The sequence below is a fragment of the Lissotriton vulgaris genome, chromosome 9 (assembly GCF_964263255.1).
Source record: "Lissotriton vulgaris chromosome 9, aLisVul1.2, whole genome shotgun sequence".
Lineage (NCBI taxonomy): Eukaryota > Metazoa > Chordata > Amphibia > Caudata > Salamandridae > Lissotriton > Lissotriton vulgaris.
Genome location: NC_141697.1, coordinates 303,377,707 through 303,404,394, shown reverse-complemented (window position 1 = coordinate 303,404,394; position 26,688 = coordinate 303,377,707).

The window sequence follows — 26,688 nt, the reverse complement described above, 5'->3', positions numbered from 1 at the left end:
ATTAGAAAAACATTTTCTGACAGTTATATTCTATCACTCTGTAATACTTATAGAATAAAATAGACTTCTCTGTTTTAGTTATGGCAGGGCCAGTCCAATGATTTGCGAGGCCCTGGGCTAAAAAGGAACGTGCGCTAGGCCCCCTCCAATTTACATAAGTGGCCCCTTGCAAGGAGAACATTCACAGACACTGTGGGGGCCCCATTGTCCAGCATTTTGACGCCCCCACAGTTTTAACTTTTACTCCACACGCATTTCTCACACCTTCATAGGTGTGAGAATTGATTGTGGTCTAAAAGTTAAAACTGTGGGTGCGCCAAAATGCTGGACAATGGGCCCCCCACAGTGTCTGTGAATGGTCTCCTTGCAATTGAGGGAGCATCTCCTTCTCCCTCCCCTATACCTCCTGACACCATCCATGAGAGGCCCAAGGAGGGGGCCCCCTGCAATAGACCTTAATTGCAGGCGACACCTTTCTTTATGATAGATCTCCAGGAAAACAAAAGGACACATCACCAGTGCATGGCCCCATGCTGGTGGGCTGAGTGCCAGGTCCTGAACGGCTAAACAAAGAAGATGAGCCTTCACAACCACTTAGTTTGAACAATTATTTTAAATGGAAATAAACGCAAATTAATCCGTTATTCCTAGCCTTTGACTTAGGCTACTTTAGTATTTAATTATTCAACATTTTTGTAAAGAGAAGGACATGTAATCAACTCAACAGAGAATACATTTTGATGATGACCTGCTAGAAAAACACAAAGCAACTAAACAGATAACAAATCAATTATACCATTTAAAGAATATGTACACAAAAATCACAAATTTTATCCACAACAGCAACTATAGCGTGTAGTGATCTAATCAACTACCTGACGAGAACAGTTGACATATGATGAAACCATTCTTGCGTGTTTACACAATTAACAGTTGACACATGATGAAACCATTCTTGCGTGTTTACACAATTCATAACACAAAGAAATGCAACTGTTATGAGTACAATTACAAATTGATGCAAAGATTTCTTGTCATTCGAGATTCAAGCTGTACTTAATATAGTGGCCGACGCGTTTCAAGTCTCGGTTTTTGGAATTACCGGACTCTCATCAGGGCTGGATGAGTCTTTAGGAAGTAAGCCAACTGTTTACAAGAAAAAACAAAAAAACTAATTGGAACTAATCTTCCCAGACAGTCTATAACACAAAGCAGTAATTTAAACGTAAAAGAATACTTCATACCTGGTCAGTGACCAGCGAGAGTTATGCGTCTCAAGTTCAGCGTTTATGCAGTGCTCACCTGTAATTAACAAGGTGACAGAGGCTAAGTCGGTTTAAGGACAATCTGGGTGCCCAACGCAGATTTAGTAATAGGCGGGGTTTACCTAGTGTAGGCTCACGCGTGGTAAACCTTCTCCAATTCTCTGTGCTCAAAGGGACAACGTGGCAAATTTTTCTTCGGCTCTGGTGAAGAATAAAGCCTAACGTTAAAAAATTACATGTGACTGCTGAGGGGCGCGTGAAGCGCTCAACAAGCCAGTACTTACATGAGTGAAAGTGAATTTGTATCACAGATTAGGTAGGTGCGGGACAGCGCCGATTTTGAAGTTCTGAAAAGGTAAACGAAAGCGGGTTGGAAAAAACAGCCACCCGAAAAGCGGAATAGTCAGCGTGTACGTTGTTTAGTGAAAGCGGCGAAGGCGCTTACCTTTAAACTGTGATTAAATCTCCGAACTGGATGTCTCCTATTCCGTGGAGGTGAGGACCGACCTTCCTGCTACCTTCTTCGTTCCTACTTGGTAACTAAGGTTGGGGTCACGTGGCGGGGGCGGAGCTACGCTACTTAGTCATGGGAGTGCATTATGGGAATTGTGGTCCATAGATGTATAGGGCCTGATAGCTATTGTTAAATATATCGCTAGTCGCCAAATGGTTGCACCCATGCTCAAGGTGATCGGTGAAAGGGGTCCAAAAAGTGGATTATACCCTATTCAGCTCGCTCATCGTATTTAACCCTTTGTTTATGCTGTCGAACTTCATGATTAAGTACGCCTCTTTGCGTAGTAAGGCACTGTCCACGCACACTGATCCATGTTTAGAGTCAATTGTGGCCAGCACAGTCCACTTGAACTGATTTTCATTATGATTTTGGCTCACAAAGTGTTCCACCATCGGTGCCGATTGGACCTTTTTCCTGATTCGCGACCGATGTTGAGTTATTCTTGTGTTGATTTGTTGACTCGTTTTGCCTATGTACACCCTGTCGCACGGGCAAAGCACTGCATAAACCACATTTTTAGTTTTGCAATTAGTGAAGTTGGTATGTTTCCAAGAAATTCCTTTATGGTCAAAGACCTCCCCCTCCAGGGTTGTTGGGCAAGCAACACAATTCCCACAACGATGATGGCCCACAATGGGTGGTAGGTTCCATTGTGTTGTCAAATTACTTCTGGGTTTAGGGATGTAGCTGTCAGCACGTATCAGTTGCTGCCCAATGCTAAGATTTTTCTTCATAGCGAAGATGGGCTTGGGCATGGGGCAATTAAGGTTCTCCAATAAATGCCAATTTTTAAGGACAATTTGTCGAAATTTGTTAGTGTGGGGACCAAAAGTGGTCACACAAACAAGTTTGTTGAGGTCTGGCTTACTCTTTTTCTCTAACAGAGACTCTCTCGGTGTACATCTTGCTCTTTTTGTCGAATGTTTAAGCAGTTTTTTGGGGTATCCCCTCCCTTCCATTTCTTTACAGAAAAATTCAGCATGTTTATCAAAATCCCCCATCTCAGTGCAATTTCTCCTAATTCGTAACAATTGGCCATAGGGTAAGTTTTGTTTTAAACACTGGGGATGTGAGCTATTGAAATGCAATATGGTATTTCTGTCTGTCTCCTTTTTGTACAGTGATGTGATGAGTTGTTCCTCTTGGCATCTAATCGAGACATCTAAGAAGGTCATTTCCTGATTACTTGATTGTAATGAAAATTGGATGTCAGTATGACGTGAATTGACCCAATTGTGAAATAGGTCCAACTCAGTCTGGCTCCCCTGCCACAGGAGCCAGACGTCGTCTATGTACCTCAACCACTGTAGTATCTTGTCAGAAAAAGGATTGTTGTTAAAAATGAATTTCTCCTCGTACTGGGCCATATAAAGTACAGCCATTTCCGGCGCATAAGGACAGCCCATGGCTGTCCCTTTGACCTGTACAAAAAACTCATTTTCAAACTTAAAATAATTCATACGGAGGGAAATTTCAACCAAAGAGAGTATGAATGAAGTGGGCACCCTATGGGGTCTTTCTCTGGAGTCAAGATATACCTCAATCACCTCAAGTGCCTCGTCCTGAGGGATTTGGGTATATAATGACGTAACGTCCATTGTAGCCATTAGCTGTGTCTCATTGTTAAAGTGTATGCCCTCTACTTTCGTGATAAAGTCTGTGGTGTCCCTGAGATATGATGTAACATCACAGAGAAACGGTTTTAGAAAGTAATCAATATATTTAGATATTGGCTCTAGTGCTGAATCACAGCCTGAAACTATCGGCCTGCCTGGGGGATCAGCACTATTTTTATGTATTTTTGGCAAAAAATACAACACCGGTGTCCTCGGATGTTTTTTATTTAGAAATTCAAACTCATTGGGGCCAAGAAAACCTTGTTCGAGAGCTTCTTTAGTCAAATGGTTAATTCTCCCTAAAATCTCATGGACAGGGTCTTCCTTAACTGGTCGATACCATTCCAAATTTTTGACGTGTGTATTGCCAACGGACTGGTACATGGTGCGGGGCCAGATCACTACAGCCCCGCCCTTGTCAGCTTGTTTGATGATGATTGAGTTGTCCGTTTTGAGATTTTGGATGGCAACTGATTGTCCCTTCGAAATGTTGTGTTTAACATAACATTTAGCTTTTTCCAGCTTAGTTATAGATGAGAGGATTGCCTGCTCGAAGGCATAGATCTGTTTAGGCAAGTTCATGGTTGGAGTGAATTTGGATTTTACTCTTAACCCAGTGATTTCAAGATTTTTAGTCACCTCTGCTCCCGCAAAGTAAGACTTCAATCTGATCTTTCTACAGAATTCTAGTGCCTCTAACTTCATCTTAGTAAAGTCAGTGCGTTTGTTAGGGACAAATTTCAAACCCAAAGCAAGAACACTCCTCTCATCCATAGACAATTGTTTATTGGAGAGATTGACTATTGTGGATTGCTCTAATTGTTCTAGTTGTTGTACTGCCTGTTTCTTGTTCGCATCGCCCAAGGTTGTTTGAAGCGCACTCGGTTTGGTTGACCTCTTTCTAAAAAAGGCTGGTTGGTATTCCCTTGCCTATTTTGTTGCCCAGGTCGTGAGTCAGATGAGGAATCAGAGGAGGACGTGTCAGAAAAACCAATGAATCGATTCCTTGACCGTCCCTGAAAGGAAGTCAAGGCTCGTCTGGAGTCTGTTGTTGTATAATAGTCTTCCTTGAGGAATGGATATACCTGCTCTAATTTGAATGCTTTAGAATCTCTCTCAAACTGTGTGGTTTTAACATTGATTGTATGGTCTTTAAAAGTGATAATTTCCTTCTCGACTTTCTCAATCAGTGCCTTTGCATCCGATATTGTAGGGTTTTCAGAGATAGCTTTCAATAACTCCTCAATCTCTTTTTCCTCCTCGCTACAGAGTCTTTGTGCCGTTTCAATAGTGTGCACCATCAAATCTCGGCTGCATTTCGTGTTGATGCAACTGAACCCTTTCTTTTAATTAGAATCTTCCGTGAAAATTACAGGGATGTTTTTTACCTGTAATCCCCAGGGAATGGTGCCTGCCTGTAAATGCTGGAGGAGAAAGTATCCATGTAGTTCTGTCCTAATATGTTTTTTACGTAACCTTGTAAGTTTGTCTACCTCGTTCTGTTGTTTTGCGGAGGTGCTCAAGGATAAAGACGAAAAGGGGGAAGAAGCAATTAGATTGCGAATGTGATCCTCTGTAAAGGATAATGTGTCCTTATCTGCCATATTCAGCAGTGGACAAGTCCACCGCTAACGAGGTAATCGTGGAAAAAGACACCAAGGTGTCTCGCTCCCACTCGAGTAACAACTCGCTCTATACGATATTCAAAGGAGGGGATTGGCCCAGCAAGGTTGGGGAAGGAAGGCAGGGCCGATTATTGCTAAACAAAGAAGATGAGCCTTCACAACCACTTAGTTTGAACAATTATTTTAAATGGAAATAAACGCAAATTAATCCGTTATTCCTAGCCTTTGACTTAGGCTACTTTAGTATTTAATTATTCAACATTTTTGTAAAGAGAAGGACATGTAATCAACTCAACAGAGAATACATTTTGATGATGACCTGCTAGAAAAACACAAAGCAACTAAACAGATAACAAATAAATTATACCATTTAAAGAATATGTACACAAAAATCACAAATTTTATCCACAACAGCAACTATAGCGTGTAGTGATCTAATCAACTACCTGACGAGAACAGTTGACATATGATGAAACCATTCTTGCGTGTTTACACAATTAACAGTTGACACATGATGAAACCATTCTTGCGTGTTTACACAATTCATAACACAAAGAAATGCAACTGTTATGAGTACAATTACAAATTGATGCAAAGATTTCTTGTCATTCGAGATTCAAGCTGTACTTAATATAGTGGCCGACGCGTTTCAAGTCTCGGTTTTTGGAATTACCGGACTCTCATCAGGGCTGGATGAGTCTTTAGGAAGTAAGCCAACTGTTTACAAGAAAAAACAAAAAAACTAATTGGAACTAATCTTCCCAGACAGTCTATAACACAAAGCAGTAATTTAAACGTAAAAGAATACTTCATACCTGGTCAGTGACCAGCGAGAGTTATGCGTCTCAAGTTCAGCGTTTATGCAGTGCTCACCTGTAATTAACAAGGTGACAGAGGCTAAGTCGGTTTAAGGACAATCTGGGTGCCCAACGCAGATTTAGTAATAGGCGGGGTTTACCTAGTGTAGGCTCACGCGTGGTAAACCTTCTCCCATTCTCTGTGCTCAAAGGGACAACGTGGCAAATTTTTCTTCGGCTCTGGTGAAGAATAAAGCCTAACGTTAAAAAATTACATGTGACTGCTGAGGGGCGCGTGAAGCGCTCAACAAGCCAGTACTTACATGAGTGAAAGTGAATTTGTATCACAGATTAGGTAGGTGCGGGACAGCGCCGATTTTGAAGTTCTGAAAAGGTAAACGAAAGCGGGTTGGAAAAAACAGCCACCCGAAAAGCGGAATAGTCAGCGTGTACGTTGTTTAGTGAAAGCGGCGAAGGCGCTTACCTTTAAACTGTGATTAAATCTCCGAACTGGATGTCTCCTATTCCGTGGAGGTGAGGACCGACCTTCCTGCTACCTTCTTCGTTCCTACTTGGTAACTAAGGTTGGGGTCACGTGGCGGGGGCGGAGCTACGCTACTTAGTCATGGGAGTGCATTATGGGAATTGTGGTCCATAGATGTATAGGGCCTGATAGCTATTGTTAAATATATCGCTAGTCGCCAAATGGTTGCACCCATGCTCAAGGTGATCGGTGAAAGGGGTCCAAAAAGTGGATTATACCCTATTCAGCTCGCTCATCGTATTTAACCCTTTGTTTATGCTGTCGAACTTCATGATTAAGTACGCCTCTTTGCGTAGTAAGGCACTGTCCACGCACACTGATCCATGTTTAGAGTCAATTGTGGCCAGCACAGTCCACTTGAACTGATTTTCATTATGATTTTGGCTCACAAAGTGTTCCACCATCGGTGCCGATTGGACCTTTTTCCTGATTCGCGACCGATGTTGAGTTATTCTTGTGTTGATTTGTTGACTCGTTTTGCCTATGTACACCCTGTCGCACGGGCAAAGCACTGCATAAACCACATTTTTAGTTTTGCAATTAGTGAAGTTGGTATGTTTCCAAGAAATTCCTTTATGGTCAAAGACCTCCCCCTCCAGGGTTGTTGGGCAAGCAACACAATTCCCACAACGATGATGGCCCACAATGGGTGGTAGGTTCCATTGTGTTGTCAAATTACTTCTGGGTTTAGGGATGTAGCTGTCAGCACGTATCAGTTGCTGCCCAATGCTAAGATTTTTCTTCATAGCGAAGATGGGCTTGGGCATGGGGCAATTAAGGTTCTCCAATAAATGCCAATTTTTAAGGACAATTTGTCGAAATTTGTTAGTGTGGGGACCAAAAGTGGTCACACAAACAAGTTTGTTGAGGTCTGGCTTACTCTTTTTCTCTAACAGAGACTCTCTCGGTGTACATCTTGCTCTTTTTGTCGAATGTTTAAGCAGTTTTTTGGGGTATCCCCTCCCTTCCATTTCTTTACAGAAAAATTCAGCATGTTTATCAAAATCCCCCATCTCAGTGCAATTTCTCCTAATTCGTAACAATTGGCCATAGGGTAAGTTTTGTTTTAAACACTGGGGATGTGAGCTATTGAAATGCAATATGGTATTTCTGTCTGTCTCCTTTTTGTACAGTGATGTGATGAGTTGTTCCTCTTGGCATCTAATCGAGACATCTAAGAAGGTCATTTCCTGATTACTTGATTGTAATGAAAATTGGATGTCAGTATGACGTGAATTGACCCAATTGTGAAATAGGTCCAACTCAGTCTGGCTCCCCTGCCACAGGAGCCAGACGTCGTCTATGTACCTCAACCACTGTAGTATCTTGTCAGAAAAAGGACAAGATGGCGGCCGCTACGGACTGTTTAGAATGTTGACAGACACCGGAGAGCCAATCAGCTTCGCTTCGCAAAGCTCCGTTACGCGAAAAGTACGCAAACTTTTGCGCTATCCGGTACGCTGTCACAGATATAATGTTTTTTTAAACGTTAATTTCTCAAAATCCACTGGAGCACATATATTGAGACCCAGCAAGTTTTCAGGGGCTGCTCGGAAACAAAATGTGCCATTTTCCTGAAAATTTCAGCCGATTCCGTTCACAAACGCCAAAGTTATTAGACATAGAATTTTCAAAAGTTCCATAGAGAAAAAATCCTAACTATATATACCTACTGGCGACCACCAGTAGGTAATATATATATATATATATATATATATATATATATATATATATATATATATATATATATATATATATATATATATATATATATATATATATATATATATATATACATATATATATATTGCAGAGTCAAGTGCCCCTTCTGGAAACTCCGCCCATTGACAGGTGGTGCAACAGTTGCCGGCGGTGAACATACCGGCATGTAATCAAAAGAGTAATCCAATAACACGCGCTCTCAGAAGTCTTTGCCCAAAAGAATTTAATTGAGGTTACGCGTTTTGGAAGTGGTCTTCCTTGTTCACACCATGTGTGTAACTGTGAACAAGGAAGTCCACTTCAGAAATGCATAACCTCGATTAAATTCTTTTGGGCAAAGACTTCTGAGAGCGCGTGTTATTGCCAAGTGCCAAGTCAAAATGTATGTTTATTATGACCGTAGTCTTTAAACAAAACAGTGAGCATAACACAATACGCGGAGTATACAATAAATACCTAAACTTATTTAGAGTGTTATCTTTTAAAATCAGTTCTATATTTCATTTCCAAGGATATAAATTCCACTTATAAAACACTAAACACCAATTAAAATTATGATGCCTAAAAACATGCTATAAAAGTTTAAAACCTATTCATATTTCTTAACGTCGTGTAAAATTCAGACAATAAAAATTCATACAGTACTACATTATTCCTTGGGTCTCAGTGCACTCTGGGCCACCTTTAAGTATTTCCCTAGGGCAATTACAATGTCAATGTAGGGTAATTCTGTTAGGAGGCTGGCTGCCTGCATCCTCGTTTTTATTCCATATTTTAGGAAAACCGGGCGCAGCCATAGTTTTCTCTGCTCTAGGAGAAACAGGCAGTCCAACAGAATATGCGGCCAGTCTCCCTTGGTTCTCAGGTTGCACTTGCAGCAGCCTTCATTATCTAACATTTTAGCTTTGGACTCTTTGTTTATTAGCCACGGGTTAATCCCGATTCGACACCTCAGGATCTCTTGCCTGAGCCCGCGGTTAGGAAGTCTATCAAGGTAGGGGAACCAGTTTTCATTAGACCAAGCATTTAACATATGCGCCACTGATTTTTTATTTGTTAGGTAGCCTATATCAATCTCTTTAGACACTTCCTTCCCCCTTTGCTTCAGATCCCCTTTAGTACTAAGGGCCCGAAGCGATTCTTGGTCCCAGTCGATCTTTAAAGATTTGCAGTTTCCTTTCAGTTTGTCTCTACAACCTTTTGCCCATTTTAGCTCGCTTCTCATTATTTCATTACGACACCAATATGCTACTTTTTGGTTTTCGGGGTTTTCCAGTCTCTTCCAAAATCTAATCACAGCCATCTGGGATTGTATTTTCCAGGATTTTGTGGCTATTTCTAACCTGATGGCTTGTATCATTGAAGATTGAGGAAGAGATAAGAGTCTTTTTAGGCAATTCCCCTCTAACATGTCCCAAGATCCCTTACCGCTCAAATAAAGGATCTCAGCGCCATATAAAACTTGAGGTGGAATCATTGCTTCAAAAGCTCTCAGCATAGGTCGGTGTGACATCTCTCCATATACCCCATTGAACTTTTTTAAACCACATATGGAAGAGAGTGCCTTAGCTTTTTGGGTATCCAGATGGGAGTTCCAGTTTAAAACTCTATCGAACCACAGACCCAGATATCGATATTCATTGACAGTCTCCAGTTTGAGATCGCCTATATACCATTTAAATTTGCTTATCTTTTTCCCGAAGCATAGGGTTTTGGTTTTATCTAAATTGATTGTTAATAATTTATTGGCACAGTATGTATTGAAAGCATTGAGCTTCCTTTGTAGGCCCCTCTCGGTCTGGTCTACTATCACCAGATCGTCTGCATACAGTAGGCAGGGTATTTTTTTGCCATCCATTTTAGGGCTGGCGCTGCCCTCCACCTCGAGATGTGCCGGAAGATCAGACAGGAAGATCGAAAAGAGCTGTGGGGCTAGCACACATCCTTGTCTTAGTCCATTTGCTATGGGTATTTTTAGTGTTAAAGAACCCGCCTTATCCTTAATTACTTGACCCCAGTTTTCCCTATGGAGTTCTTTTATTATAGTGAGTAGATCCTTAGGGATCTTCAACCTCTCTAATAACTCCCATAGGCAGGCCCTATCCACCGAATCAAAGGCTGCTCTGAAGTCGACAAAACAGCAGCATAACTTGCCGTTCTGTTCCGTCGACTTCATCGCCATCGCCCATAGCGCAAATCCGTGGTCTATTGTAGAGTGGCCTGCTCTAAATCCACCCTGTTCTGTGGGTATTATTTGAAACTCTTCTACCCATACTTCCAGTTGTTTCAGCACAATTTTAGAGAACACTTTCTCGCCTATATCTAGCAGATTAATTAGCCGGTAGTTTTGTGGCTCCTCTTTGCTCCCTTTCTTGTGTATTGGCCTAATTATGGCCCCCTTCCAGGTTGGTGGCATTACCCCTTCTTTTAGGACAACCTGGAACATCATGGCTAGGAATCTTGCCCACCATTTTACATCAGATTTTAATATTATCGCGGGGAGGTTGTCCGGCCCTGCTGCCCGAGTTAGCTTGAGATCTCTTATTGTGAGCTCAACGCAATCTTCATTGAATTGATGTAATAGGTCATCCGAGATTTCTTGCCATAGATTAGTCTCCACCTCCACTCTAGGGGTTCTTACCCCGTACAGATCCCTTATGTACCCTTCCCATGCAGCCTCACTCACTACACAATCCAAATCTCCATCTGAACTACCCGCTGCAGACTTTACTAGACTCCAGAATTTCCTTAGGTTTTTATTCTCTATGGTTTCTAGTAGTTCTAACCAGCATTTTTCTTTATATTCTCTTTTTGCGTTGGTTACCAATTTCTTAAGATCGTTTTTCAGCCTAACTAACTGGTCCTTTCTTTCTAATGTAAAATTCTTTTTTTGTCTTCTTTGTATTGCACGTATCTCCTTTTTCTTGTTTTGGCACACCACAGAGAAACCCTTGCATCGATTTGTATGTTTGCCCATTGTGGGATGGTTCCCTTTTAGTTTTAACTTTAAGCATTGGACCACCTCTTCTAATTTCCCTATAAACCATTCCAATTTTTTATTCTCACAGTTGTCTGGTGCTATTTTTAGTTGCAAGGACTTCAATTTTTCCATGTATTCCTCAGTGAGGCGTGTCGTCACCCGTTTGGGATACTCGACCTCCTGTGTGATTACCCTTTCTCTCACTAGATCCCTTCCTCCTGCTAATGTTATATGCAGGAGTTTGTGATCGCTCACTTCTTTTTGTTCTAACCTAAAGTCCCTAATCAGGTTGAAGCTCCAGGCCTGCAGGAATATATAATCAATGGGGCAATTCTGTTGCCCCTGAATGAATGTCTTTCCTGCTGGTGTGTCTGTCTCTACTCTCCCATTTACGCAGTGAAAACCCCTACCTCCTAGGGTGTGAACTAGACCTAGATCTTGTTTCGAGATTTCCCCGATTGGGAACTTCGCCGGGTTTATCCCATACACCTCTAACTGTTCCCTATTCCATAGGTCTGCTTTTTTTGGATTCAGTTTATGGTTAAAGTCCCCCATTATTAGTATTGTCTCTACGGGAAATTTTTCTTGGATACTGTCTACATCCTCTTTAAAATTCTTCATTTCCCTTTCATACTCATCCCTGTTATCCCACTGCATATATACATTCATTAAAATCATCATTTTATGTTTCTGTTCCACCTTCATAAGTTCAATTCTGCATGCTTGTACCCACTTGCATTTTATATTCAATAATTCGAAACCTCTCATAACTTTAGTTGATATCAAAGTCAGTAACCCCCCCGAGGGCCGACCATGCTTATTCTTTGTGGCTGGCCGCTGAATATGGACGTATCCTTCAAATGTAGGGGTGTTGTCGCATGACCAGGTCTCTTGCAGGCAGGCAATGTCCACTTTATTTATAGCTTCCTTTATGTACTCACGTTTTTGCTCATTGCCTATCCCGTTAATATTCCAGGTTAAGAGACCTAAATCTTGCGACCCCCCTCCATCCTATTCGATGTCACTCAAAACACCTTCTTCCTCCATGTCCAACGAGTTACTTAGGTTACCTTCTCCCATTGGGTTATTATGTGACGACCAGTTACCCCATGGGGAGTCGTTCCTTGTGTTGTCTATTATGATGTTCAGGTGGCTTAGCTCCTTTTCTGTTTCTCTGCAGAGAATCACTTGTCTCTTCTGCAGTCCGGCATGGTGATTTAGGAACTTGTTATCGGTGAGGGTTTTTATTTCTCTCTCTGGGATAAACCTTATTCCCTGTTGAGTTATTTCAGTTGATGCTTTCAGGATTGCCCTTTTCACCAGATCTGAGTAAAGAGTAATTTTTGTTACTTCCTTCCCAAACCTGTTTTCTACAAAGCCGACATGTTGTATATCTTTAGTACCAATCCCTTTCAGGCTGCCGCATTTTTCAAATTTGGATAAAATCAGTGCCCTATTTAGGGGTCTTGGATTTCCTGTCGGCCTCTCTTTCCTCCCGGCTGGTACTAAATCCAGAAATAACCAGTTGTTCTTATCTCTCTCAGTGAGATTCGTGTTCGTTACCATCGCCTGTTGATAAGTGATTGATCTCACTGGTTGCCGCCCGTTCTTTCTCATATTGGGGTCTTCATAGATCTGGGTTCTTACTGACCTTTGTTCTGTAACTCGATCATCCCTTTGCCTTACTTTCTGTTTCATCGTACTAGTGGGAGGGGGGATCTCGATTGCCTCCTTGCATCTCAGCATTTTTCTTGATACTCTCGGGGTCCTTGGTGTCTTTAGGGCTTTTGCCTCTACATGCATGGGTCTACTTGTTGTGAAGGTCGCTGCTGATGCATTCAAGCTTGACTGTATCACCCCCATCTCTGTTTCCTTCCCTTTTCTCTTCCCTTCTTGTTTCAGTTGCCTATTTTTTCCCGTCTTGATCGTGGCCCCACGTGTGACATACCCCCCGCGCCTTTTTATCAGCATTGGTCTTCTTGATATATATACATTATCTGCTGACTCTTCTGCCTTCTGTGCTGACTGTTTTGCAGGTAGGTGGGCACTTTCCAAAGCTACACTACTTTCTTCTTCTTCTAGTATTACCATGTCACTTTTCTCCTTTAGCGGGGTTGAGACCATTGACATTACCTTATTTGGCATTTTGCTCTTTATTTCTCCTAGTTCCTCTTCTATTTTCTTCAGATGTTGTTTCTGAGCTTTCATCAGACCATTATTTGAGAGGCTCACTTCCAGGATTCCTTGTAGAGCCTTCTGGAGTAACAAGATTACCTCTATCAGCGATGATGTTGGCGTTTCGGAGATCACCGAATCCTGTATTGTGTTTCTGGCCGGATTTACTTGGTTACTGGACCTTATGCTCTCTTGATGCGTTGGTGTTTTTTGCAATTGATAGAGCTGCTGGAACTGATCTGGCGCTCCTCCCCATATAACACTTCGGTTCTGATCTTCATTTCCCCTTTGATCTTTGTTTTCTGGAGACAGCTGTGAGAACAGTTTGGGAGATGATGATAGTCGAGGTGCCGAAATTTGGTGGTTTTGGCTTTGAAGCGTCAGATTTATAGTATTGAGGTTCTCCCCCTCCTCTTTACTGTCCTGGCTGGCTTCTTCATGGTTTCCTCCCTTATCTAACCGATTTTGCCTTTTGTCCGGTTTGTCTGGGTTTTCATCATTTTCTCCGCCAATTTCCACTATTTCGTCATCAATCTCCGATGTTATCGCAGGATTCAGTGATTTATAGTGTTTACCCACAAACTCCTTTATAGACTTTGTCACTTCCGTCTTCTCTTTCTGTTTATTGGTCGTTTGATTACCACCTCTTTTTGTCTTCTGTGCATTCTTCGATGCTTTTTTAACTGTCCTTTTCTTTCTTTTACCCTTACTATTCTCCAAGGATGATACATGGCTTTCTTGACTCTCATCCAGCGATTTTGATCCCTCCATTAATTTACTCCTCTCTTGTTCCTCCCCTGTAGGTAGATTTGTCCCTTTTTTGGGAGCCATTTCAGGGTGCATGCGCTGTTGTGTTAATGTAGGTGTAACACTTAATTATTAAAATTTTTACTTATTACATTTAATCCACTTACCTCTGTTCTACCTTATGAGCCTTCCGCCAGTTTTCCCTCCTTTTTGGTTGCCACAATTGCCCTTTCACCCGTATTTAGGTAGGTCGCCTGCTTCACAATAGTTCCAAGGCTTGTACTGGGCTTGTAATCTTTAATTACTGGGATTTCTTTGGTGCCTATAGGCGCTCCCTTTCAATGTTTTGGGCACCTGTTTCCCTGATCCCCTGCAGACTCTGCTGGATACTCCTCTAGCTGTGCGTCCGAGTCTGCCTAGGGGGGAATTTGGGGCTGGGGATGGTTACTAGCGCTGAAGCGCTGATTAGCGCTGACGATGTGGGGCTCGCGTCAAGTGGCCTCCGCCACCGCTGCCTCCCGTGTGCCCTTTCCGCGTGTACCGTTATTGCCTCTTGAAGGCTCTCCGGCGGCGCGCCGGCTTTCGCCTCCTCCTCCCCGCGGGCGCGGGCGCCGCTGTAGTCCCAGGCGGGGCGGGAGGCGGAGGACGGGGGTTTTGCGGCTATACGCTCACTTTCTTCTTTCCCGCTTACCGCTAAAATCAGCTGGCGGTCGTCCGAACGTCCGGTGGCTGTCTGGCGAGTGTCCGCAGAAACGCAGCACTTACTGCGCGTTCTCTCTCGCTCGCTCCGTGGTTCTCCCGCTCGGCTCCTGCTGGCTCGCTTCCTGCTCGATACGTTTCGCGCTTCGCTCAATCTGGCGTGGGCGTGGCGTGGCGTGTCGTGGCTCAGGTGAACAGAGTGAAAAAAGGGAATCAGTTGCGCGTGTTATTGGATTATTCATACATATATATATAGGGGAGGAAGCAGTGAGACTAATTACAACCTAGAGTGCGAAAGAACGCAAAATTAGAGCCATTTTAAATAAAAATTGACCCATTGCTTTGACAGATAACATCTTAAATGAAAAATGACCAGTTAAACCGGTTGTAACATTTAGAAAAGCTCAATCTATAGCAGCACACCTTTCCAGAACGAAGGTAGAAGGAGCCTCTATGAAAACTTGGTTAACAACTAAACAGGGCTTCTTCAAATGCATTATATGTCGTGCTTGTAAATTTGGTGTAAACACAACAAAATACAGCACTCCATTTAAAGAAAAGGAACTTGACATCAAGGGCAAATATAACTGCCGTACGGATTTTGCAGTTTATGTTCTCACGTGCACCTGTGGGCTGAGGTATGTGGGAAGTACGAAGCTCCAGGTGCACGTGAGAATACTACAACATATTAGAGCCATTATGAACTGCTATCCGACTTATCCAGTTGTAAGACATTTTAAATCTGTACCTAATAGGGACATTAATTGTTTAACCTATTATGTCATTGATTCTGTTCCTATGCCAGGTAGAGGGGGTAATAGGGAACAATTGTTGAGACAATTGGAAACAAGATATATTTCAAATTTGGATAGTAAATATCCAAACGGTCTCAACAACACAGAGGATTTACATACGTTCCTTTAAACAATTGATTTGATTTTATCACTTAATTATGCTTAGGAGACCATTTAAGAAACTTGTAACATCTAGTTCACTCCTACAGGCTTGTAATGAGAGAGGCCTCCTAAGAATATGGATACTTTAGAAGACAACTATATAGGGTATGGGGTATTTACATGCTTTTAACCAGATCAGTCAGCCTCCGTTTCTATATGTGATTCATTGGTTTTAAAACATTTTTCATTATTCTTTTTGCAATATGATAAGCACTAAGCACTTTGGCAATTGTTAATGGAATCGTCTGCATGAGGATTAGATATATTTGGGTTTATACTTGGGATCAGGTATAGACAAGAATGATACTTTAATCTTGACAACATAAATTATTCAATAATTTTATTTGGGGATAATTCGTGGCAGCTATTCTTATATAGGCTATTTTTGCACAGATATGACTGCATGAAGGCAGGAAATTTGCACGATGCTTAGTTAATATACAAGCATCATATTAAAAATCTTGCATATTTTGCACAGAGGAATGGACTTATACGCATGGTTTATTTGCACAACGCGTCAGCATTTAAGCTGTGATTTGCACATTCTGTCACCAATGTGATTCAAAGGAAAGTAAATAATTGCGTTTTTTGCACAAATCATAAATAGTGATTTTAAAAATAGGCTTGATGTTAAATAATATGTAACAAATATATATTATTTATTATATGAATTTGTTAATAGTACTTATTGCGTATTTTGCACATACTATTAAGCATTTATGCTGCTATATTGCAAAAACATTGCTGTTACACTCCAAAAATATTTCGCTGTCCAGAACTGTAATCATGCAAAAAAACGAAGATCTTAAAAATAACGGAAGATTCTACGAAATTGCTTGTTTTACACAGAAGTATATCTTCACTGTTTTTGGTCACGTGGTTTTGAAAGGTGAAAAAAACATGTATATATAAACTGACAAGTACTGCATGCCCGTTATGTGAACAAGGGTATTCGTTACCCGAAACGCGTCATGCCGAGTGAGAGGAGGGATAATAAACCTACCTGAGAAGCTCTATATTACCTGGTGGTCCGTTATTTCTGTGTTGCCATCCTGGAGAAACAGAAAGTATAAATAAATATATATATATATATATATATATATATATATATATATATATATATATATATATATATATATATATATATATATATATATATATATATATATATATATATATATATATATTTATTTATTTTTTCAAATATACAGTTTATTTGCTTTTTTTCGCAGCAAGCCAGCTACACCTTACGCGTTTCGGTCTCTACGAAGACCTTGCTCACAGGTAAACTGAATCGACATTTTTTTACAATTTTAAATAAAGTGAGAGTGCTTATCTATTACATCACTTCCTGTTAACTGTACAGGATTTCTGGGACATGTAGTCTTATTGGGAAACATTATAATCATGTTAACCTTTTTATCGCCAGTCATTGTATACTATCATCATTTGGGTAATGATATTGAGCCACATCGGTATTTTAACCAAAACAGAATATTTTCCAATGTGCTAAAAATAAAGCCCTCCAGTGGGCATATACACATAGATTCTAACCCAAATTCGGCAACAAACTGGTGCCCATATTTCTCAACTCTTATGTCTCTCTGTTTCACATTGAAGCCCTGTAGTGGGCTTTTGAAATACACCTTTTAGGTATCAATATTAGTCAATTTGCCCTCCATTTCTGATTCAATGTATGAATCTTCATTCATAGCATAAACAATTTACATGCCCTTCAGTGTGAAAAACTAAACTTAAAGTGAAATTGGTAACATAACAGTGCAAATTAAAATCTTTTCAAGAGAGGTAACATTGTTACTCATCAATGTTCATTAGTCAGTGATTGGGTTGTTTAAAGATGGCAATGTAGTTCTTCGTCCTGGTTGTGCCCATACGGGCTTAAGGTTCGGAAACTCATGATGTCTTTTGATTCTTTCTGTCTCATTATTTTTTCATGATCACCCACTCTTTGATTTGGCCCAACACTCTCAATTCCATAGAATTTTAGTTCTTTCCAATTGCCATTGTGTTCTTTTTCCATATGTTTGGCCATTGCGTTGCTGCGATTTGAATTGATAGTGGGCCGGACATGCTCCAGGATACGCAGTTTTAGTTCCTTTTTGGTGCTTCCAATGTATTTCAAAGAGCACGGACATTCCAAAACATAAATGATAAATTGGGTTTTACAGTTTTTTTTTTTTTTTAATTTGTTTTTATTGCAGAATTAGAAACCATTGCATATAATAAATCAGCCAGCACACTCATGGCGTCCCCACGCATGGATAAAATAAACAGTAAGTCATACTTAGCCATTTAGCCCGTATCCCGGAGGCCGGGCGGCGTAGTAATCCGTACTTCCAGCAAGAACATCACAGTGAGCATCCCATAGGGACGATTGGCCAATAACAGCTTTACGTATCTGCGTTTTACCCCCCTAAGCTCCCAATCCTCCCCCCACACCAGCCAGCAGTCACTAGCATCTAGTTAGGCGAGCGACACTCGTGGTCCCGGACCCCAGCCCATCTAATGGTGGGCCCCTATCGCGTTGGTCTGATGTGTCCCTGACCCTCCCTCGCTGCCTATCTGAGCTCTCCTGTCACGCTAGGGACACGTCCAACCCCGCGATTAACTGCAGTGCCTCTTGACCTGGGCCTCGGTGCCTAATGTACCCCCAAACAACCCCCAAACAACCCCCCCCTGCAACCGCTGACGATATGGGCCTTATTCTCATCACTACAATGGGTTTCGCTACAGATCGATTGATGCCGTTACACTCTCAAGCCTCATGGAGCCCGTATACACAAATAGCTTATTCTTCGTCCTCCACCATGGAATCACGCAACGCCTGGACTATCATCTCCCACGCCCTCGCCATGTCCAAACTCTTTTCATTATCAATCTTGACTGCCTGTCTCATTCGGAGCACACTCTCACATGCAGACCATCTCAGCAGTTCATTCACCCATCTCCTCACTGACGGTCCCTCCCTGGACTTCCAGTGCCAAGTGATTTCCCTCTGCGCCAGTATAAGCCCCAGATCAATAAATTTACTCATCACCTTGGTATTCTTCGTGTGTGGGAACCAGAGCAACAGACACGCCGCCATGTCAAAATCCACCTCCCGATCAGTCACCGCATTCAGGAGTTCCCCAACTTCCAACCAGTATGTCGCCAGCTTTGGACAGCCCCACAACAAGTGATCTATATCAACCTCCAATGCCAGGCACCTCGGACATCGCGCCTCCTGCACCCGGAAATACCGCTTAATCTTCTCCGGGGTCAGGTAAGCCCTATGCAGGACATAAAAGTGTACCTGTTGAAAGCGTGCATTCCTTGTCCCCTTCCTTGTTCGCTTCAGGATATGTCCCCACACCGTGTCTGGGATGGGCCTACCTATGCTAACCTCCCATTTCGATTTCAGGCCTAGGAGCGGATCCAACCCCTCGTGCAACATCCTATTATGGAGGCAGGTCACTGCTTTAAATGTACCTGCGGCCATTACGACATATTGGCAGGCCATGGTCGTTTTCGGCTCAAGAAGCCCTCCTTTCCAATGTTTCTGCACTGCCACCACCACAGCCGCATGCAAGAGGAAGCTCCCTTCCGGCAGCCCAAACTGTTCCTGCAGCGTCTGGAAGGGGACCAACGTTCCATCTATATACAGATCACCCACCATCTACAATCCCAGCTCTTCCCATTCCAGCAACGAAGACCAATCGCCACCATGTGGCAGCGCGGTCAGCATTCCCAATGGTATCTCTGGTGCATAAGGTCGGGACGTCTTAGCTCTCTTCAGACTCCTATGCCAACACAACCTGAGCGTCTTTTCCTCCATAGTGAGGCCTTGTAACTCTAATTTCTGCTTCATAATAATATAAGCCAGAACGTGGCGTTGTATACCATTCCCTCGCTCGTGTTCCGGTCCTCTGAACATCCTAGCCACGTGCTGCGTAAGAACCTGGAGCTGCGCAGCCAAATAGTACAATTCAAAATCGGGGACTGCCATCCCCCTCTCAAGCTTGGGCCTAAGCAAGGTGTTCAAAGCTACTCTACGTCGTCCATGCCCCCAGAAGAAGTCGATTATCATCGTCCGCAGGTCCTTAAAGATCCTCTGAGGAATCCAAATGGGCAGCGTGCGGAAATAATAAAGTAACCTTGGGAGCGCCACCATCTTCAATAGAGCTACTCTACCCAGTACTGACAAAGGGAGGGAGGCCCAAAAGGATATACAGCCTCTCAGTGCTCTTATACAACGCCCAATATTACCCTCCAACAGATTCAGGACCTCATGGTAGATGCGGACTCCTAAATAAGTGAAACAAGATGGCTCCCAGATCACACCCAAATCACGAGGGGGGCATGGCGTGTCCGCCTTAAGCGGAAAGATGCAAGTCTTCGTCCAATTAACCTTAAGGCCTGACAACCGACCAAACTCGGATAACATATCCATCGCTCCCTCCAGAGCCTGCTCTGCATCCGCCATGTACAGCAGCAAGTCGTCCGCATATAGAGATATATAGTGCGATTGCTCACCTCGTTCAATCCCCCGGTACATGACTCCTGACCTGGCTCGCGCTGCTAATGGTTCCATTGCTAACGCAAACAGCAATGGGGATAGCGAGCACCCCTGTCTCGTCCCTCTACAAACCGGATAATCCGCGGACACAAGAGTTCCCAGGCGCACCCTCGCTGTGGCCGATGAATATAACACTTTCGTCCATCTACGAAACCCCTCACCAAGACCAAACTTCACCAGGACTTCTTCCAAGTAGACCCATTCCAGGCTATCAAAGGCCTTCTCAATATCCACAGACAACACTGCTGGATCACCATCTGCATCCGCAGCGCCATCCAGTATCCCAATTAGGCGACGGATATTGAGCGTCGTGTTCCTTGTAGGGATAAACCCTGCTTGGTCCCTGTGCACCAACCTGGTCATATGTGGAGCCAACCTGGTGGCTAGTATACGGCTCAATATCTTGTAGTCTACCGTCAACATGGACAAAGGCCTATATGACGTCACATCTGATGCCTCTCTGCCGGGTTTCAGCAATGGTACTATCAACGCCTCCCTCATCGATCTGGGCAGATACCCCAACCTTCTAGCCTCCTCGTACACCACCAGTAATCTGGGTGCCAAACTATCCACAAACTTCTCGTAAAATTCAATCGGCAGTCCATCCACCCCAGGTGTTTTATTCCTCGCCATGTGTTTAATGGCCGCCCTGATCTCGGCGAGCGCGATAGGCCCTCCCAAGTCCTTCGCATCGTCATCATCCAGCACCGGAAGCTGCATCAATTCCAAGTAATCACTGATCTCCGAGGCCTCTACCCCCAGTTGGCACTCATACAACTTCGCATAATAGGTCTGAAAACACTCCAGCACCTCTGTCTGCGAGTAAACCATCTCCCCTGATGCAGTCTTTATGCTCAATATTGGGCATCCTCTGATTTCAGGGTTAGCGAGCCTGGCCAGGAGCGTGCCTACTTTATCCCTCTCAGCATGCGCTTTAATGGCATATTGCCTATAATCATAGCTCCGCAGCCGTTCCGTTTCAGTCGCCACTACCTCCTTGGCTTCTAATAACCGGGCTTGTAAGTCCGGTCGGTCCGGTCTACGCTGTTCCAGACCCCTCAACTCCTCTTCCGCTTTTGCAAGCGCATTCAACACCGATGTTCGGGCATTTGAGAACCTACCCATACACACTCCTCTCACCACTACTTTCATCGCATCCCATTCAGTAGACCTAGTATGAGCTGTACCCTCGTTTTCCCCAAAGTATTGGTCTATGCCTCACTGGACCGCGTCTCTGAACACCGAATAATCCAAGGTGTCGGGCAGAAGCCGCCATCTTGGAATTGCTGATCTCGCACGCTGCCATTGCACTAATACCAACAAAGGATTGTGATCCGAGATGGTCCTGGTCAGGTATTCTGTATGGGTGACCATTGCAGCCAGGGAATCACTGCACAGGACCGAATCGATCCTGACGTGTAAGGCGTGGAGGGCCGAAAAAAAGGAATAATCCCTACTATCCTGATGTTGCTCCCGCCATATATCTAGCAGTCCCCACCTCTCTTGCCAATCCTTCCTATGTGCAGCTAGTCTGCGTACTGGGGAATCAGCCAGTGGTGGATGCGACCTATCCAATGCCACATTAGTGATCGAATTAAAGTCCCCTCCCAGAATCACAGGACCCGCCAAGAAGGAGGCCAGTGAGCACGACAGGCCATCAAAAAAGCGAGCTTGGTCAACATTTGGGGCATATACGCAGCAAAAAACCACATCCCGGCCATATAACCTCCCCTCCACCGCCACATATCTACCCTCAGGATCCATCAGCTGGTTCACCATCTGGAACGGTGCGCCCGCTCGAACCCATATCAGCACCCCGCTAGCGAATGCTGAATAAGTGGTACCAAAAACCTGACCTCGCCACCTCTTCTGTAGCGCAGTGCATTCTTGTTTAGTTAAGTGAGTTTCCTGTAACATTGCAATCTGAACACCCCGCCTCACCAGATAAGCATGCACTTTGTGGCGTTTGATCATTGTTCGCAGTCCTCGGACATTCCATGTTAGGCATTTCAAATTAGGTAACGTCCCCATGACAATCTTTAACGGTCCAATTCAGGTACAGCCAGTCATTGCCCACATCGCAGCAGTTGCCCCCCCCAAAACAATTGTGGAAAAAACTCCCCAAACCCCACTCCCCAGGACAGAGCCTAATAACCCAGTTTCAGCCCTGTTCCAAACCTTGAACTCAACACACATCAGTCTAATCTGTGGTCGCCACCACAGAAGGCCTTAAGGGCCCCAAGGGGGTGAGTTATCGCCGACCCAGGGCAGGCGGAGCCCGCGCCCCGCACCCCGCGTCTTCCATCCCACACTGCTTATGCAACACCCTACCTGCCAGCCCTTCTAGTACCAACTGAGTATTTCTACGTGAGGAGCGCAGTGTCATAAGTCCCACACATGAGTTATTCATTAAAGATCCCATCAGATGTCTGTGGGGTGACTGCAGTGTGGTAAATTCTAATTACCCATGCTTAATTTATGCGGTAAAGTTCAATAAGAATAACTCAGAAAAATAAGAGGCAAAATCCGTGATATTTGAGGTTTCTCAAAAAGGGTTTTATTCCTTAAAAAGGAATTGGGTATTTGGCTCGAGCCAAGGTGGCATACCATTCCGTCACCACATAGGTTCGGGAAGGGACTGACAGACAATACTTTATTGACAGTTATTCATATATATAGTCAATGCATTACAGTAAAGGCATATGCAGAAGGCGTAACAGCTGAGAAGAGAGATAAGAATGCTCATACGTAACAGAAAAGGCGTTTCAATAGGCGTGCATGAAGGCGTGTACTAGAAACGTCATTTAACATGATGTCACAAGTAGGTGGATCCATAAGAGAATCCGACAGTGTCAGCAGAAATACATGGCAGAGATGCGCGCGCAGCAGCATGACGTGTGATTGACGTGTAACTGGAGGGTGAAAGGGACTTGACATTTAGCCCTACAAGTGGAGACATAAGTCTGGGATGTCAGATCAACCTAATCCCAAATCGTATCTAATATCTCATGTTTAAGGAACTGTATTATCTGGAAGGAAAAGGTCTCTCGGACAGAGGCTATTCTATACTGACTGTAAGTGCGTGTATAAGCGTCTACGTGTCTGCATGGGATGCGAGGGGGCATGGGCCTACCATGGCAACAGGAGCTATGAATTACTTGCACGGAGACAGTAAGGCCGGGCCCTTTGCTCTGCAGTTGGGAGGATGTTTACCTGAACTACGAGACAGGAATGTATTTTCGAGGAGAGGAGCAGATAATTCGAAGGTTGAATACAGTCTTGGCAGGCAACAGGCTGAGCTAAGCGCCGTGAGCCGCGCAGGGAGTAAGGCAGAGGTCACGGGTACAGAGGCAGACCAGGCTGAGGCGTTCAGAGTCAGAAAGCAGGAAAAGGCTTGATGGCAGAATTCAGGGCCTACTTCGCCTGGGCTGGAAAATGTGTAAAGTATACCACAAAAAGACGTTGGCAAGGCATACTTAGAAACGGAATATTCAACCCGTTCATGGCGGATCTGAAAGAGGACATGTTAACGTTGGACGCAAATGTATTTGCGTCTTCATAGCTGGCACAGGAGGGAAGTTACATGCACTTCAAGCTAGTACATGGAGACGGTGGGGTACACGTTAGGGAACATTTCTTGACCATAAAATTTATATTTCCTCATTCCCTCCTTGTTCCCTACGGACCCTTCATGATACATCGATCCTCATGAATCGATCAATCTGTTCACGTAACATCATTTGCTCTTCTTTCTTCTTTTCGCGTTTTGAATGGGAATTTGAATGCGGAATGCATGATGTGGCGCACAGGCCGCAAATCGCCGGCCCACATTGTAGACACAGGCAGCAACTGAATACTATGAGAAGGGCAATGCCTAGGAAGGATAGGATCTTCCATCCCCAAGCAGTCAACGTTGTCCAGAACCAACCGGACCAAGTCCAGGTGCCTGGATTCTGGTGTATCAAACTTGCAATTTTATGAAAACGTGTGATAGCTTTATATACAGTTGGCGCGTTTTCTGGAATGAAAACACAGCAACTTGACCCGATGACCTTACAAGCTCCGCCTCTATCTGCCAAGATGACATCAATAACAAGACGATTTTGAAGAACAACAACCCGCATCGCAGACTGCTCCTCTGTTAAGTTGCCTAGAGCGGAAGTAGTTTCATTCACTACTGCTTCGAGTGTTCTAGTTAATTTACGTATCAGTTTACTATTGAAGACAGCACCTAAGTAGGGAAAGAAGCCTTTATTGAAGTCTGTGTATTGCTCCCATGCCGTTTCAGTGTAATCGACAATCGGGAGATCCCTTCGGAGTCTATTGTTTACTAGATTGGTATTTCTGTGATAATCAGGAGGGGCTAGGAAAACAGGTGGCAAAAGGAATGCAATGTAACAGGTACCATCCCAATCTGGAGGTAGGCGTATGTATGCGGTATGGCCGCAAACGAAGTAGGAATGACGTGTAGCTCTGAATGTAGACTTGCCTTGATCACTGAATTTGACCACAGTAGTGCATTTACTATGACCTAAATGTACTGAACCATTCTTTCGGACACATAATTCACCTGTAACAGGTAATACTGACATAGCAGGTAGAACTGGTGCAGCTTCGGATTCAACAGTTAGAATCATGAGGTTAATTGTATAATTACCTAATCCATATACTTCATTTTCTAGATCAGTTCCTGTCCTAACGGGAAGTCCCTTCTTGTCAGGGTAGCAGGCTTTAAGCAGGACTAAGTTCAGGTTTCCCCAAACCCAATTTCCTTCATATACAGCAATATCAGAATCTAAGGAATTAATCAATCTAAACCATGCGCCACATGAGCCATTGTAAGTGAACGGGTACGGAAAGAGGGGCAGAACTCCCTTGTATTTCTGGTAGGGAGGGAGTCGGCCACATATCCAACAATTGGTAGCGTTATTAGTCTGATGGGAGTGATGTAACATACTAATGAATGTGTTGTTGCGCAGCGCAAGTCTGTAAGACAGTTCATGTGGAGGTAATTCACTAAAAGAATGTTCAGCAGTGACGTTATAAGCAGATTGTGCACGCTTGAAAATAGGGTAGTATATATGCAGTAAGATACTAGCGGCAATAATCAGAAGACTTAGGAAAAACATAATCAATAACGTCACTATACAGTGACTACGAAGTGATTTACGATATGCACGTTTCTTGAGTTGTCTCTGTCTATCTCTCTCTCTATCTCGATCTAGGGGGTACATGTCAGAAACTAATTTAACCGATTCACTTAGGGGAGGACTTAAACAATTAAACTGTCTGACTTGCTAGATCGTAACTTTAGTCTGTATTCTTCGGAGGCGGTTTTCTCAACCAAAGGGAGTTTTGAATCAGTCTGTGTAGGAGGGCAGGGCTTAGAGTCCAAGTCCGAAGGGAGTCCGTGAAACTTCTTGACATGGCTCGAATGTAGCCACCCTTTTCTGCCCTCAACTTTAATAGCTGTCCTCGTCGTCAGAAGAACCAATTTCGGGGTTTGCCAGCGGGGCTCCAGTGGACTTCTCCGGTCGAAGTTGCGAACGAAGACAAAATCCCCAGGGACCACTTCGTGGGGCTTCACCTCGGTGTTGTCGGGAAAAGCTGCAGCTACCTGTGAACGACAAGATTGTAGTGCAGACATCAAGGAGGCAAGGTAATCTGTCAGCATAATACAGTCAACATCTGTGATTTTGCGAGGTATAGGCGTCCCCCACATATTCGGTGGCCTACCAAAGACCACTTCATACGGGGATAGCCCGGTTCGAGAATGCGCCACCATCCTCATATAGAAAAGGGCAACTGGCAAAGTGACTATCCAGTCAACGCCTTTCTCTCTACAGATTTTTGAAAGTCGGATTTTTAGAGTCTGATTATGGCGCTCCACGAGACCTGCTGCCTCGGGATGCCGGACACAGTGGGATTTCCACTGATAGCCTAACAGGAGTGTAATATGTTTCACAAGCTCGGATGAGAATGGCTGACCGTTATCTGAGTACACGATACGGGGCAAACCATACCTTGGGAAGAATTCGCGAACCAGCTGCTTGGCAGTGGTCAGAGCAGTGTAATCTGGGACTGGATATGCTTCTGTCCATCGGGAAAGTGCACATACGACTACGAGGACATATTTGAAACCTCGACAACGTTCCATCTGGATATAATCCATCTGGAGGACTTCAAAAGGGTGATCGGGAGGCTGAAATCCACCTTGCTCTACGGGGATGCTTTTACCTGGATTAAACTGACAACAAATCATGCAAGTACGCGCTTTTTGTTTGGCTGCTGCTCGTAAGTTTTTATTGTACCATATGTGTTGAATACTGTCTAGCATGGCTTTTTCTCCTAGGTGCGCTGGACTATGTATCGTGTTAATGATGACCTGAACCATAGAGTCGGGGAGAAACCATGTAGATTTTCCCTTCGTCATCCATCCCTGATCTGTTTGGATCCCTCCTAGTTCAGT